General features: G+C 38.3%; 1 pseudogene across 3 annotated transcripts; it reads left to right on the top strand.

The window, feature by feature from the left end:
- The first annotated feature begins 1,890 nt into the window (after positions 1–1,890).
- On the top strand, positions 1,891–12,698 carry LOC104587144 (riboflavin synthase pseudogene; annotated as a pseudogene). 3 transcript variants are annotated; one of them, XR_016072439.1, is made up of 2 exons: positions 1,891–3,007; positions 10,378–10,647. The product of XR_016072439.1 is annotated as a riboflavin synthase pseudogene, transcript variant X2 (transcript). The 3 variants fall into 3 exon arrangements; XR_016072450.1 differs by having other exon boundaries at positions 10,388–10,404; XR_016072428.1 differs by lacking the exon at positions 10,378–10,647 and adding an exon at positions 12,313–12,698 and having other exon boundaries at positions 1,894–3,007.
- Positions 12,699–15,675: the final 2,977 nt, after the last annotated feature.

Genomic DNA, 15,675 nt, shown 5'->3' with positions numbered 1-15,675 from the left:
ATTTTTTATAATAAATAAAAATTTTAATTTATAAAAAACCATAGTTTTATAATTAACATAGGCAAACCTGTCCTTGTCCCAAGCCCAAACAAATATTATTATTCTTGGGGTGTGGGCTGGGTTGGGCTAGGCAACCTTAAATTTTGTCAAGAGAATAGGCTACAATGAAGGTAGTTCATCCCCCATAGCTCATTCGACTTTAATATTAATATTTTCTATTGAAAAATAGTTTAAAACCCCAAAATAATGCATGCATGGGTTGTACTCGGTTTGGTTCAGTCCAATTATGAATATCACATTGCTCTTAAGGGTGCAACTTAGGTGAATTAGGTTAGGTTGAGGGCCAACCCAAGCCCAACTTGAAGTCTTAGGCCTTAGCTTGGGCTTAGATTAATTTAATTATGACTAAAAAGTTAATCCATAGATTAATTTAATTATGATTATAACCTAATTTTATACATTTACTAATATTTAAGTTATATTTACAAAAAATTGCAACATTTAAACATTAATAGATAATATGAAAAAAATAATTATTTTTATTAAATAGTTAGCAATAATTTATTATTTCTATTAGAATATTATTATAATTAATCCAAATTACTAAACTACTAAATTATTTTTTATAACAAATTACTAAAATAAAGATTAATTTATTATTTCACTTTCCCTTAACAAATCCTGTACATTGTACGGGTCCCCACTCCCCACTAGTTTGTGTGTAGCTTAGCAACTATACTCAATAGAGCTAGGGGGGTCAATTCTACTCGAATGAACTGATTATATTAGTGTTCCAATTAATAATCGGGTTGGGACCAATTCTTGATGTTCCGAACCGATGAAGAATTGATTATAAAGTTAACGTAAATTGCCCGCTTGGTTTTAGAAGGTGGGTTCCACATGAAAATCCTTGGTAAAAATATTGGAAAATTCAAATTAGGGATCCTTGTTGGATACCCAACTTCCTCGATTCCATTAGGTCAAGGATGGGGAGTGAATACCCTGCCTCACCCCAATCCTGATTATATATATTAAAATTAAATATATATAGATTTAATATTATTTATATTGTTTATATTAAATTATATTTAAAATAGTTTTTATATTTAAAAAATTCTCTTATTTTAAGTAAATTTATTCTTTAAAAATAATTTTAATTTAAAAATTTTGGAGATTTAGGTCTCTAACGGAAAACCTATATCTGTCCGAGATCAGGGATGGATGGTCATTTTCATCCCTAATAGATCGGGGTCGAAAATGGAAATTTGTTTCTAAGTTGAGGTCGGGGACAAGAAATATGGTCCTTCACCCTGAACTCGTCCCATTGCCATTTTTAGTTCAAATATATTTTTAAATCAACCTCACCAAAAATTGGCTTTTGGTGAGGTTGGTTTCAAAGCTCGTTTGGGAAGACTTATGCGGTGATTGAGCCGCTTTTGAAAAGTTACTTTACTGGAAAGTCGATTTTACGGCCTATCCGCCAATGTATATGCAAGTTGTTTTTCCTTCTTTTTGTTTTCGATTTTTCGGATTTTTGTCAAACCAGGCTTGTCGATTTTACATCTGCCCCCCACACTGAATAGGACTCCGGATCTCCTGTCCACTACAATTCTGCCTATGTTTACTCACAACACACTATTCCCTTGAATTGGTAATATCTCTCTGAGCCCAAATTTCCTATAAATTTTTCTTACCATAGAAATGTATGACTTCAATTCATGGCGGATAGGAAAAATTTGTAGGACATCATGAGACGTTCTAATGCATGCACGCTGAGATGTGTATGTGGGACATTTTTGAGGCGCGTTCGGTGGGAACATGTGAATTCTCCGAATTTATTGGCTCTTGCAGGAATTTACATCTTCGCCCCATAGAGGGCGCCCCACAAACGCCCAATAGCATATTCCAACCGCATCTCCCGTACTAGCTACTAACAACTTCGGGAGATGTTTACAATGCACGATGAAATGTGCATGATGGGCGCTTGTGGGGTGCAGATTTGATCTCCTCTTGCGATGCTACAAGCTCGATCACACATGAATCACGCGTTTTTCTCAGTCTCCCTCGCTCGCTCGCTCGCTCGCTACAAAAGAAGTTCAGGAGTTCTAACCCAGTTACAGTCTTTTTTCTACAAAATATGGTTGTTTCTTGTCGTCTATTCGGTTCGGTCTCCAGGGATTTTAGATTCTCCCCCCATCCAACAAAGAACTTCATCTTAGTTCCTTCAAATCTTCCTTCCAAATGCCATCTCAGATTCAATCCCAGACTCAAATTTCATTTGTTCCATATCTTCTTCGCCAATAACAGACCCAAATCCCCCGTGAAATCCCTCCACCATGCTAATCCCTCTAGTCACAACCAAATTCAATCCATGTTCACCGGAATTGTTGAAGAGATGGGCGAAATCAGTCAACTGGGTTTGACCGAGAATGGCGGATTTGAGATGACGATCTCTGCAAAAACAGTTCTTGAAGATGTCAATCTTGGAGACAGCATTGCCGTCAATGGCACCTGCCTCACAGTCACCCAATTCGACAAGGAAGCATCAGAATTCTCGGTGGGCCTCTCACCTGAGACCCTCCGGAAAACCTCACTCATTGAGCTTGTTCCCGGCTCGCTCGTCAATCTGGAACGAGCCCTCCAACCGTCTACTCGAATGGGTGGGCATTTCGTTCAGGGCCACGTTGATGGAACTGGTGAGATTATTTCCACGGAGCCTGAAGGAGACTCCCTCTGGGTGAAGGTGAAAACGTCACCTGAGTTGTTGAAGTTCATCGTGCCGAAAGGGTTTATAGCGGTGGATGGGACAAGCTTGACCGTGGTTAATGTGTTTGATGAGGAGGATTGCTTTAATTTCATGTTGGTTGCTTACACGCAGCAGAAGGTAGTGATTCCTCTGAAGAAGGTCGGACAGAAAGTGAATTTGGAGGTGGATATACTTGGGAAGTACGTGGAGAGACTTCTTAAAATTGGATTCCCAAGCTCCATTGCATCTCCATGACCCAAGGTACTGAAGCTTAGTTTCATTTTCTGTAATTATTATTATTATTTTTCAATTCCATCTTTGTGAGTGCTTCTTCTTGTGTTGTTTAGTTAATGTTGTAAGGTAGTCTGGCAAACAAAAAGGCATTTCCAATTGGCGTTAGTGTCTTGATTGTATCGTCATTGGAGTATTAGGCTTTGTTTGTTTGCTGTTAATTCCATTTGCACTGGTGAAAATAAAAAGAATGCAAATTCTGGTACGTTTTTGTTTCTGTATTTACTTTACTTTTCTTCAGGTTCTATTTCTTTCGTCTAAGATGCTAGGAAAAGTATGTGAAATTAGTCAGCCCAATCCTGGGCTGGATGGGTCCCGGCATCAAATCAGACTTATTAGAACTCAGATATGATTCTATTCAAACCGGTTGAGATTAGCCAGCCCAATTCTTATTTGTTCCATGGATCCTACTTGTATGCACAGTCTCTCAACTCTGACAGTCATTGATGCCCCGATTTAGCAATATCTTGTGATGGGCTGATGCCAATTTGATATGAAGTGGTTTAGTCTTAAATGATGTTTTATGTCTGATAAATCTATCAGTTGTTGCCTTGTATGGGAAATACTGAGGAAATTTAGTTCCCTCTGGTAATGTGTCAGTAGTGGAATACTGAGTTGAGATTTTAAACTCATACAACATCCCTTGGTGAGGCGTGAGCTGCAGCCTCTTCCAACTGATTACAGGGAAACTAGAAAGAAGAAAAACAAGCATTACAGCTGCACCCAAAACAAGGCTTCCTTAATTGTTGCTTGCTTAGCTAAACCATCAGCCAAAGTATTTTCTGATCTCCCCAACCAATGCATAAGAACAGACATATTCCTTGTCATTTTTTTTTTTTTTATTTCATTCTTGTAGCATCATATAGTATCCTCAAGATTCTTCAACCACCTCACCACCACCTTGGAGTCCCCTTCAATAAGTAGCTGCCCTACACCCAGTTAGTTGATTTGCAAATAGTAATTCTGCCTTGACTGAATCCCCAAGTCCCAAAGGACCTGAGTAGAGGAGTACAATCTCTCCAAGCTCGTTTCTCAGAACACCCCCCAATCCCCCATTCCAGAGTGTCCTGGATTACCTTGGCTTCTCCCATCAAAGTTCAGCTTCCGTGAGCCTTTAGGCAATGAGGTCCATCTTGGAACTGCCCTGGTCTTACTGGATGAACACCTTGCTACTGCTAGCCAATTTCTCCATAAATTTGTAAAGGAGAATTGATGGAACAGTTCTATGGTCTTTAACCAATGTATTTCCCTATTCAACACACAGTCCTTTAAATCTTGACTATTCCTTTCCTTCTCTTGGAAAATACAAGCGCTCCTTTCTTTCCAGATTGTTTAGATCAAGGCTTTTCTAGCGCATCTCCACATAATTTTCCTTTTTTTTGGCCAAATGAAAGTAGAGAGGTTAAAAATCATGCTCACTTTCGCTGGCAAGTTCCACCTACACCCAAACAACGAAAAAAAGCCAAGCCCATAATTCTGCAGAAATAGGGCAGGATATTAGACAAGAAAGCTTGGTTGGGAAGAAGTTTTGAAGAGATAGAAATCAAAGAGGTAGTCTTCAGCATGGATGGAGATAGGGCACCTGGTCCAGATGGATTCCCATTATTCTTCTTTCGAAAGTGTTGGGACATTGTTAAAGAAGATTTGCTAGAGCTTTTTAGGGAGTTTTACTCCTTTGCCATTGTAAACAAAGGTTTAAACTCAACCCTTCTGTGTTTAATTCCAAAGAAAGGGGGGATTTTGGAGGTTAAGGACTTTAGACCAATAATCTTGGTAGGGAGCATATACAAAATATTGGTTAAAGTGCTAACAAAAAGACTTAATGAAGTCGTAGGAGATCTGATTTCACCAAATCAGTTCGCTTTTGTTAAAGGAAGACAAATTGTGGACAGTATTTTAATTGCAAATGAATGTGTAGAAGACAGAAAAGCTCTCAGGAAGCCGGGGATCCTAGTCAAGTTAGACCTTGAAAAGGCATATGATAAAGTGGACTGGGAATACATCTTAGATTGCTTGAGATTGAGAGGTTTTGGCAGCAGATGGATCAAGTGGATCAAAGGTTGTATTGGCTCATCTTGGTTTCCGGTGCTTTGAAATAGAGAGCCTAAGGGTTATTTCAAGGCTAGCTGAGGGCTTAGATAGGGATGCCCACTCTCTCCTTTCCTTTTTACCCTGGTGATGGATATCTTCAATTATTTGTTTGACAAAGCCAAGCTACTAAGTTTGGTTAAGGGCTTTGAAGTTGGGAGAGATTCAGTTTAGATCTCTCATATGCAATTTGCTGATGACATCATCTTATTCTTGGATGTTTCCATGGAAAACACTTCTAATGTGAAAAGGGTAATTGAAGGCTTTGAATTAGTCACTGGGTTGAGGGTCAACTTTAGTAAAAGCGTCATTGTACTCATAAACTCAGTAGAAGAGGATCTACTAGAGCACTTCAAATCTAAACTGGATTGTAAAGTGGAGAACATCCCTATTTCCTATTTAGGGATGTCTCTTGGAGGAAACCCAAAAACTCTTTAAGCTTTTGGGGGCCGGTGGTGGAGAAGTGTGAAAAGAAACTAGCTTCCTGGAAAAAATGTTATCTGTCAAAAGGGGGAAGACTCATTCTCTTAAAGGCCTCCCTAGTAAATCTACCAATCTATTACCTTTTGGTCTTCCACATTCTGACTAAAGTGAGAAACCTCTTAGAGAAAACCTAAAGAAACTTTCTTTGGGATGGAGGAGGGGAGAAAAGAAACTACTTGGTAAGTTGGGACCAAGTGAGTAAGCCGAAGGAGTTAGGAGGATTGGGAGTAGGACATCTAAAAGAGAAAAATACCTCTCTTCTGAGCAAATGGCTTTGGAGATTCCTTATCGAGTCCAATGCTCTTTGGGCAGCTGTCATCTCAAGCAAATATGGAACAAGTGCAAACAGGTGGGATAGCAATCTTCATTTGAACTGAGTAAAGACTTCAGATTCTTAAACCTGGCTGGTTACAATTGGGTTTTTCCAAAGCATATTACATCCATTACCACCACTTCTACAGCCACAGCCACCACCTGCACCATTGGTACCACCACTTACTATCAGTGCCAGTAACAACAGTGGTAGCAAGTAAGGTGGTGCTTACACCCACTATAAAGACCACATGTCATGTTTGAACTTTGATGCTTAAGGTAAGAATGTTGCCTGTGTTTGCTTTCTCTCCTATGGGTTACTACAATTGCAGACCATTACACCCGCTATAATGGACCTTTCCTTTTAATAATTTGTATAAATTGTATAAGAATTACCAAATTATTTATAGAATTATTTGATTTGAAAAAAATATTACTCTTAGAAAATTACTAATTTTAATATAATTTTGAATTATTTTTATAAATTTTATAATGTTTTATTAATTTTGTGATTTATTATTGCTTTTTTACTAAATGGTTTGAACTAATTATCTTAACTATACATATTATATATAAATGCGTTAATTTGTATTGTCATGGTTAAAATATATTATTTTGTTTATCGGTAGATCATCTCACACATTGTAGGTGAGATGCATGAAATCAAAACATATTATAAATTGAACTGCACCACACCTTGCAGAACACCTATGAGGGTTTGGTGTGCTTTAGTCCATGGTTTTCAAAACTGGAATGAACCGGACGGTTGGACCGGAAAAACTGGGAACCGGTCAGGTGACCAGTTCCGTTTTACCCCAGAACTGTTGATTTGGTCAGCAAACCGCTGACCCAGGCGGCCGAACCGTTCAATGGTTTGGTTGTTTTTTTTTTTTAAATTTTGTCAGAATAGGCCGTCCATTCGGTTCAAACGGTCGGCCCAGGAACTGGACCCCTGACTGGTTCGTTGTCTGGGTCAGTTTTAAAGACCTTGGTTTAGTCCACCCATTTTGTCCACAACGTAGAACAATATCCTGTTGTGGCGTGGTGTGGACATGCCTTTACCACAAGTGAGGTGTGAATGAGAGCCACCCAATTTCTCATCCACACTATAAAACACCCCCTCAATCTTCCATTCACCTGATTCACTTACATATTCATAACCTTCCTCTGACCAATCCATGGCAGCTCTTATTCTTCTATTGTCATCCTCAAAAACACCGTAAGAAAGAATTATGGCAGTATTTAATCAATCTTCAATCTTCAATCTTCAGCTGGGCAACCCCTTACCCTGGATACTAATTGGAGATATGAATGATCTATACCTTTGTCAAGACCAAAAGAATTTTTGATACACTACTCTCTCTAAATCAATGAAAAGTTCAATCTCACCGACATTGATTTTGTGGGCCCTCCTTTCACATGGACCAATGGTTAAAAGGGCCTAAACAGAGTCTTAGAAAGACTTGACTGTGCTCTAGCTTCTGATTGGTTAACATTTATCCCAATTCCATAATTCATCAGATCATGGTCCAATAAAACTAAACTTCCTTACCTAACTATCGGAAATTCTAGTTTGATTTTTGGGAGAATGACGGTTCAGCCCAGGGTCAGAATTTGTAGGCTCAAAGTACTGTTGGGGTAGGTGCCAGCTCGGAATTGATGCCAATTCATGGGTGGGCGTTGGTGCATAGTGTGGTTTGTTGACATTTTGAATGTTTATAGCTCTGCAGTGGAAATCAGAAATCTGCATTGGGCCTGTCCGTACTTCTCCGTTGATTTTTTACTTTTTGGACAGTACATATATGGTGCCATGACATCATATCCCATGTTTGGAATCAACAAGGAGAAGGCTCATACTCTCACCAACTCCACTCAAAAGCTGCAAAAGATCATTCCATTTGGATAGACAGTCTTTTGGAAATATCCAAGATCATCTCAATGTTCTTTCTAATGAAATATCTAGGCTTTAATTGCAGTCATCATCAACCAACAATACCTCCCTATTGAAGTCCCTTGACAATATCACTATTGGTTGCTAAAAGAAGAACAACTCTGAAGATTAAAATCAAAAGAGCTTTGGTTGCGTGATGGTGATAAGAATACTAAATTTTTTTATTACATAGCAAACCACAAGAACATAAGTGATAACATTGTCATTGAGTGGATGAAGAAATTAATGGTTCATGGACATTTAACAGGAAAGAGATCTCTGAAATATTTATCCAAGTTATCAAGGATGTAGCCTGTTGGAGGTGTTAAGGAACTGTTTGATCCCAATTCCCCCAATTCCATTCACCTTTAACAACTTCAGCAAACTCACCAGGATTCTCTTCTTCAACCCCCACCCTTTGAGGAAGTCTTTCTAGCAGTTAAGTCAATAAGCCCTCATAAGGCACTAGGCCTGGATGGGTTAAGAGCTTTTTTCTATCAACACTACTGAAAATGATTGGTCAAGAGATATACAAGATGGTGCTTAATTTTTTCACCTCTAAAACCCTCCCCAAGGAAATCAATAATACCAACATTGTTTTCATTCCAAAACACAACTCCTCAATGGAACCATTGAGTTTCATGCCAATTAGTTTCCGCAATGTATTGTACAAGATTATCACAAAATGGATGGTCATTGTTTTCAACCCATACTACAGGAAATCATCTCATCTCAACAATCTGTTTTTTTGAAAACTAGTCAAATCACTAATAATATACTAATAGTCAAAGAAATCTTACACGAGGAGAGGAGAGGCAAGGTTGGATAGCCCTCAAAGTGGACATGTCAAAAGCTTTTGACAGAATGGTGGGAACTTCTTGCAAGAAGAAGAATGAACTTCGCATTGAAATGGTGCAAGCTCAAGTCAATGCATCTCAACTCCCACTTTCTCCATTAAGTTAGGAGGTGAAGCCTATGGTCATTTTCATCTTGCGAGGGGACTAAGGCAAGGAGATCCCCCCAAGTCCATATCTCTTCATTATTGGTATGGAAGTTCTCACTCAATTGCTTTAAAGGTTGTCAACTCGGGCCAAATAGATGGTTTTCAAGTATGCTGCAATGGCACTCCAATCACTCATCTATGTTTGTTGATGACTGTATTTTATTTTGTAAAGCAAAACTCTCTCAAGTCAAGGCCCTCAGTGTTAAAGACATTTGAAGAAATTTTAGGGCAAAAGATCAACTTTGGGAAGTCAAACATCATGTTCAGTAGAAATGTTCCTAGACATCACCAGAATTTTTTTTTTCTCATTTTCTTCATGTTAAAAATCCACTAGTGGATTCGAAATATTTGGGGTTCAAAACTGCAAATATTGGTTTGAAAGCCAAGAATAGCAGCTTTAATAAAGAACTCCTGGATGGCGTACAATCTAGATTGAATGCATGAAGTACAAAACTGCTCTCCCGAGCAGAAAGAAAAACACTAGTAAAATTAGTGGTGCAAGGGTGTCAATGGATCGATTTTGGATTGGACCCCGTCCAGTCCAAAATCAATTTGGACGGATTGAACGGACTAAGAAGACATATTGGATTGGACCAATCCGGTCCAAAATATTTATTAGATTGGATTGGACCTGGTGCGTTCGTAACAAATTTATATTGGATTGGCTTGGATTAAGCCAATATCTGGTCCATTGATATAAGATAAGAATATGTGTCAATGGACCGGGTTTGGATTGAAACCAATCTAAACCAAAATGAATTTGAATAGAGTGGACGGTCCAGACATTGAATTGGACCGGTCCACATTGGTCTAAAACATTCATTGGATTGGATTGGACCTGGTCCATTTATAATGGATTCACATTGGACTGGATCGGATTGAACCAAATCCAGTCCAATTGACACCGTGCAAGCAATTCCCATTTATTCTATGGCCACAGAAAATTCTCCCAAGGACAACAGCTCTAAAATTGAAAGACTAATGAGAGAATTTTGGTGGAATTGTGAAAAGAAGGGCTCTACCCATACAAAATTTTGGAGCAAGCTTTGTCTCCCTAAAACTTTTGGAGGACTAGGCTTCAGACTAACTACACCCATGAACAAAGCTTTACTTGGTAAACATATCTGGAGGATCTTTACATCCCAAAATAGTCTATGGTCTCAACTATTAAGGTTGTGTTTGGTTGCAGTGAAATTTTATTTGAATTAGTACATATGCACGGGAATGCAAATTCTGGTTTAATTTTGTTTTGGGTTTTACTTTATTTTGCTTCAGGTCTTATTTTACTTCATTTGTACTGTAATCAAACAAAATAATCTAAATTCTGAAATAAAAATAAATCATAATTTGCACCAAAATAAATAAATCCATATTGCAACCAAACATAGCCCAAAGGAAAAATACTTCCCAAATGGCAGCCATTTTTCAACCAAATTCACAAGGAAAATCTCTTATTGGTGGAAACAAGCTTATCACATTGAAGGAGATGCAAATATGCAATCTGATATCGTTTGGTTAATCAAGGATGTTCCAGCATCTCGGTGTTCAATGACCCATGGATATCTCATCATTAATCAGTGGTCTCCCCTAACCCAGCGCATCTTTATCATCAAAGCCAGCATTAAAGTTGCAGACTTGCTCAATGTTGATGGTTCTTGAAATCACTCTCTACTTCATCAATTCATAGATGCCTCATCAGTAAGACATATAACCTCAATCCTCTCTTAACCTGAACTGGAAAGGGACAAAGTACTTAGAAGGCGGAACAACACAGAGGTATTATACAGTAAAGTAAGTCTACCAATCTTTCTTGAACTCTCTTCCATCCTCGTATTCATCACATTTCAAGTGGTCATTGATTTGGAACTCAAAATGTCTTACTGTTTCCAATTTTTTACTTGGAAAGCGCTATGGGATTTTGTGTTAACAAAAGACAGATGCAGAAGACAACTACCACAATAAGACCAAATTTGCTCCCTGTGCCATCATCATCATCATCAAAAGTCCTTTGTTCACCTCCTCTTCAAAGTTCAAATGCTCTTTTGCAAGAGCAATATGGTTTGAGGCCCAAATAGGGATCAACCCAGAAAATCTATCACCACAACCACTTCATCATCTGTTAAGCAATTGGCTATCTTCACTACGGGGTCGATTCAGCAAGCAGGAAATTACATTCATGTTGGGAAAAGTTTGCATCCTCGTGTATCTCATTTGGCAAGCTAGAAATAAATGGATTTTTTATAAGGTTCAGCCACCCCCTACTTGGTAAGGTCTCCTGCTGGTGGTAATGGAGACTTGGGATCAAATCCCACCTGCACCTGAGTTGGGGGAGTCCAAATCTCCTGTCCACAAGAACTTTGTCCATGTCTACCCACGTAACATTGCAGCCACACATGGAGAACATCTCATCCTCCTACATACTATTATGCATGGGGAGATATTCCCAATGCATGGGAGTAGTGTGTTGTGGGCAGACATGGGTAGAGTTCTTGTAGGCAGAAGATCCAGAATTGAGTTGGTGGGTGGGGGTTATGGGTTGGGGGATGGGCTACCCCCCCCGTTGCCAAGAAAAGAAGGTTGGAGTCGATAATAGGGGTTGTCCGAAGGGCAAGAGAAATCCCTCCATCTTCTGTTTTGGGAAGAACACTTGCAATTTAGAGGTGAATCAGTTGTCCATTAGGAGCTTTTGATGTGGCGACACTCAGTTGGACTCGAAGGGAAAACCAGCTGAATTTCATAGACGATCCGGATACATTGGTGGGTACTCGGATATAGTAAACTAACACCAACCAAACAAATAAGAAAACCAGCTGGATTTCTTTTAGAGGTGAAAAAAAGGGAGATAAATTGCATATCAATATCCTGTATTTTGGGCCTAGGGTCCACGAATTTCAAACTATGTCAATTCATTATCTAAATTTTCAAAACATGTCAATCCAGTACCTAAACTTTCAAAACATGACAACCTAGTATCTACTGTTAGCCAATTGTCAGTTATGTGTATTACATGACATCATGTACAACTTAAAAACCCTTTGTATATGATAAAACACCATTCGAAATAAAACACTGTCATCATCTTCTTCCTTAAGAAGATGAAATAGAGGTACAAAACACTGAGTCACATAAGCCTGATTCATCTAAATCACGGTGTTGGCCTGTTAATATGATTTTGTATCAGAGCTCATTATGTCTCTCGGTTTGGGTCATAGAAGCGGCCATCTTGCAGATACTGAAAAACCGCACAACCACAGAAGACAGAACTTGGCGTTCTGTCAGAAAAGTTTCAATTGCACCACAATCGACCTTTAGGCTCAGTTTGGAAGTACACATACAAGTGCAAAGACTTACATTTTGTATTATTTTGTATGTATTTGTACTGTATATATTTACATTTGTACTCTTTCCAAACTGAGCCTTAATAAATCTAATTGAATAACAAACACTTCCTGGTTTCAGCTGCATATCTCTGGAAAGGGCTTGATTGAACGCCAAGTGCTTCTCATTCTTCAATGTCTGCAATGCTCTTCCTGGGTTCAGTCGCCTGTTCTGGAAAGGCTTAATTTCTAGCCTTCCAGCCAGAACCACCGTCTACATTAACTTGGTGATTTGGAGTTGTGTCAATTTCTATGTTAAGTGATTGTAAGGGTGTCAATGGACTGGTTTTGGAGTCCAAAATCAATTTGGACAGATTGGATGGACCAATAAGACATTGGATTGGACCAATCTGGTCCAAAATATTTATTAAATTGGATTGAATCTGGTCAATTTGTAATAAATTTATATTGGATTGGGTTGGATTAAGCCAATATCTGGTCCATTGATATAAGATAACATTGAGAACACTCCTCATATCCACAGTTGGGGACAAAACAACTTGGTTTTCCTTAGGGGTGTACAATCGGTCAGTTCGGTTAGAACCGAAGACCTAACCGACTATTTGGTTTGACCATTTTCTTCAACCAAACTGAACTGAATTAGAGTTTAGAACCGAACCGACCCTAACCGAATTCGGTTCGGTTTTCAATTCTGTTGGGCCCTAATTCCACATAAATGACAAACATTGATCAACAAATAATAAATAATTCATAATTAATAAGTGTTATTAATTAAAAATTAAAATGGCCCCTAAAACCCAATGGTTTTAATTAATTAATTATTATTATTAATTAAAAGTTAGAATGCCCCAAAGCCCAATGATTTTAATTAATTAGCTATAATTAATTAAAAGCTATGCCCAATGCTCGGCGATTTGGCGAAATTAGGCATTTTTCAAAAACAATTAATAATTAATGATTAATCTAGGTTCTAATTAACAATTGTTAATTAAAAGTTATTCACAAACAATTAAAGCCCAATAGGAAATTGCCAAAATAGTTATTGGGAAATATAATAATTAATTAGTATGAAGTATTAAATAGATCACGTTAACTATTTAAAATACTTCATGAAACAAACACTAATTCAGTTTTCGGTTTGATTTGGTTGAAAATCTCAACCAAACCAAATCAAAACCAAAATCAATTAAAAAAAAAACGAATCAAACCGACATCCAAATTAACCGAATCAAACTTGCTTATGCGGTTCAGTTTTCCGTTTATCAACCGAATTTGAACACCCCTAGTTTTCCTCTCTCATTTGTAAACTGTCATCTAAATTCTTTGTTTTGGGCCTTTTTGAGCTCTCTTTCTTAAAATTAAGATCATGAGCATCTTTTTACTTGAGGAGCAATGCTTTCAAAACCGGGCTGGACCGGATGGTCAGACCAGAAAAACTGAGAACCGGTCACCTGATTGGTTCCATTTAACCCTAAAAACCGTTGATTTGGTCAATGAACCGCTGACTCGGGCAATCGGACATCGAACTGTTCAACCCAGGAATGGTTTTTGGCTGTTTTTTAGGCTTTTTAATTTTTTTTTATTTTTTCTGTTAGAACGAACTGTCCATTCAGACCAGATGGTTAGACTGTTTGACCCAGGAACCGACCCCAAAACGATTCCTTTTCCAATCCAGTTTTAAAAAACCTTGTTGAGGAGTGAAGATGGATCCGAAACCGTAGTTTCTTTCAGGAATATAAGTGCCTTTGAGAATTTGAAAAGGTCGTTGCGTATTAAATCAAAGTGCTGCTACGGTTGCCGGAGGAAGTGGTTTGATGGATGGAGTGGTCAGTTCGCCTTCGCTATAAAAAATAAGTTGACTTCAATATGGCTGGTTTGGCATCCTTTCACATGTCAATAACTTGTTATGGTAGGTATTGGGAGATCAAAGTGAGGTTAGGCCCAAAGTATAGGGTATTAATCTACAATTTCCCCTTTAAATAATTAAATTAAACACTCCATTATATACCTTGATATACATCATTATAAGTTTTGCAAATACCTTGAAACACCAACAAAAAAAATCAGTTGATGCTTCTTTTTATCACTTTTACAAAAGTGGTTCAGTGGAAGCAGCTCAATCAAAGTTTCAGGGCCTGTTTAGTGCATCTTTTTGGGAAGATCTTTTGGTAGCTTTGACAATCAAAAGACGCATTGAGCTTTTGCATGAAGATCTGAGCAGCCTGAAGAACGTTTGGTAGACACCCAACATGGGTTTTTCGCGTATTTTTGACGCTTTGGCTTTTGGCGGCTAGATCTTTCGTGAGACAAACGGAAATAGATAAAAAATCGGTCTGCCCAGTTTGTAAACAGCCAAAAGACCGCACGGAAAGACACACCAAACAGGCCCTCAGCATTTGGGAGGACTTTCAGTCTACAGTTTTTGGCTTTTCAAGGCGGGGCCTGCCCTAATAGCCTATAAGCAATGTTGGTAAAGAATTGGGATTCACTTCTCATAAAGCGCACCTCACACCGACGACCTCATAATACATCTCACAGTGTATTGGAAACATCTCCCCACAAATAATAACACACGAGAACGGAAAATGTTTTTTTAGTTGCTTCATAGCAGCTATATAAAAGCAGCTCAATCGAAGCTTCAGTCAACCCAAACAGGCCCAAGGCAATTAAGGTCCTGTTTGGGAGGGCAGAGCTGAAGGTTCAGTGAAGCTGGGTCAGCTGCTTTGAAGCACTCTAGCATAAACTAATCAAAGAGGCTAAAGTGGACAGCCCTTCAAGTTATGACTGCCAACTAATTTGGGCTCTCCTGATTTTCCATCAAACATAGCTTAGAGTCCATATTGGGCCCATCTTGAAAAGCCAGAAGCCGCTGAGCTTCAACTCTCCCAAAGTGCAGTAACAAAGAATCAGTTAAATCCTCATCAATAATCGAACAGGAAAAGTTCCAACTTCTAATATGAACAAATCAACCAACCAATTCTAAAACTATTTAAATAAAGCTAGGAGACCAAAATATAGGCCTATTTTTCAAACTGAACTAGTTTTTGGAAAATCGGTAACTGAAACTAAATTGAAGCCGATTGGCTAACCAGTTGATTGGTTTCATTAACCGGTTTGGTTTGTCAATTTTTTGGTTTTTATTTATGTAATATATGATATATATATATATATATATATATATATCATATATATATATTATGTGTGTGTGCGCACGTGCGTGTGCATATACACGTGTCGGTCGGTTCAATTAACCACCAATTTTTTATATTGATTAATTGAACCGACCTTTAATTTTTCAAAAATACCGAATTGATCAATTTGAATAACCAGAATCTCAGTTTGGTTTCACCAATTGGTTCGACTTTTTGGTTTTTCATGATCACCCCTAAACAAAGCCAACCACCATCAGACCATCACCACACCAATATCGTCAAGGGCTCCAAGCGTTCCTGGTACTTATCCTATCTCTGTTCATCTCATCATC

The sequence above is a fragment of the Nelumbo nucifera genome, chromosome 1, assembly GCF_055504915.1.
Source record: "Nelumbo nucifera cultivar China Antique chromosome 1, China Antique-T2T, whole genome shotgun sequence".
Classification (NCBI taxonomy): domain Eukaryota; kingdom Viridiplantae; phylum Streptophyta; class Magnoliopsida; order Proteales; family Nelumbonaceae; genus Nelumbo; species Nelumbo nucifera.
This window is presented reverse-complemented; position numbering and strand designations above follow the sequence as displayed.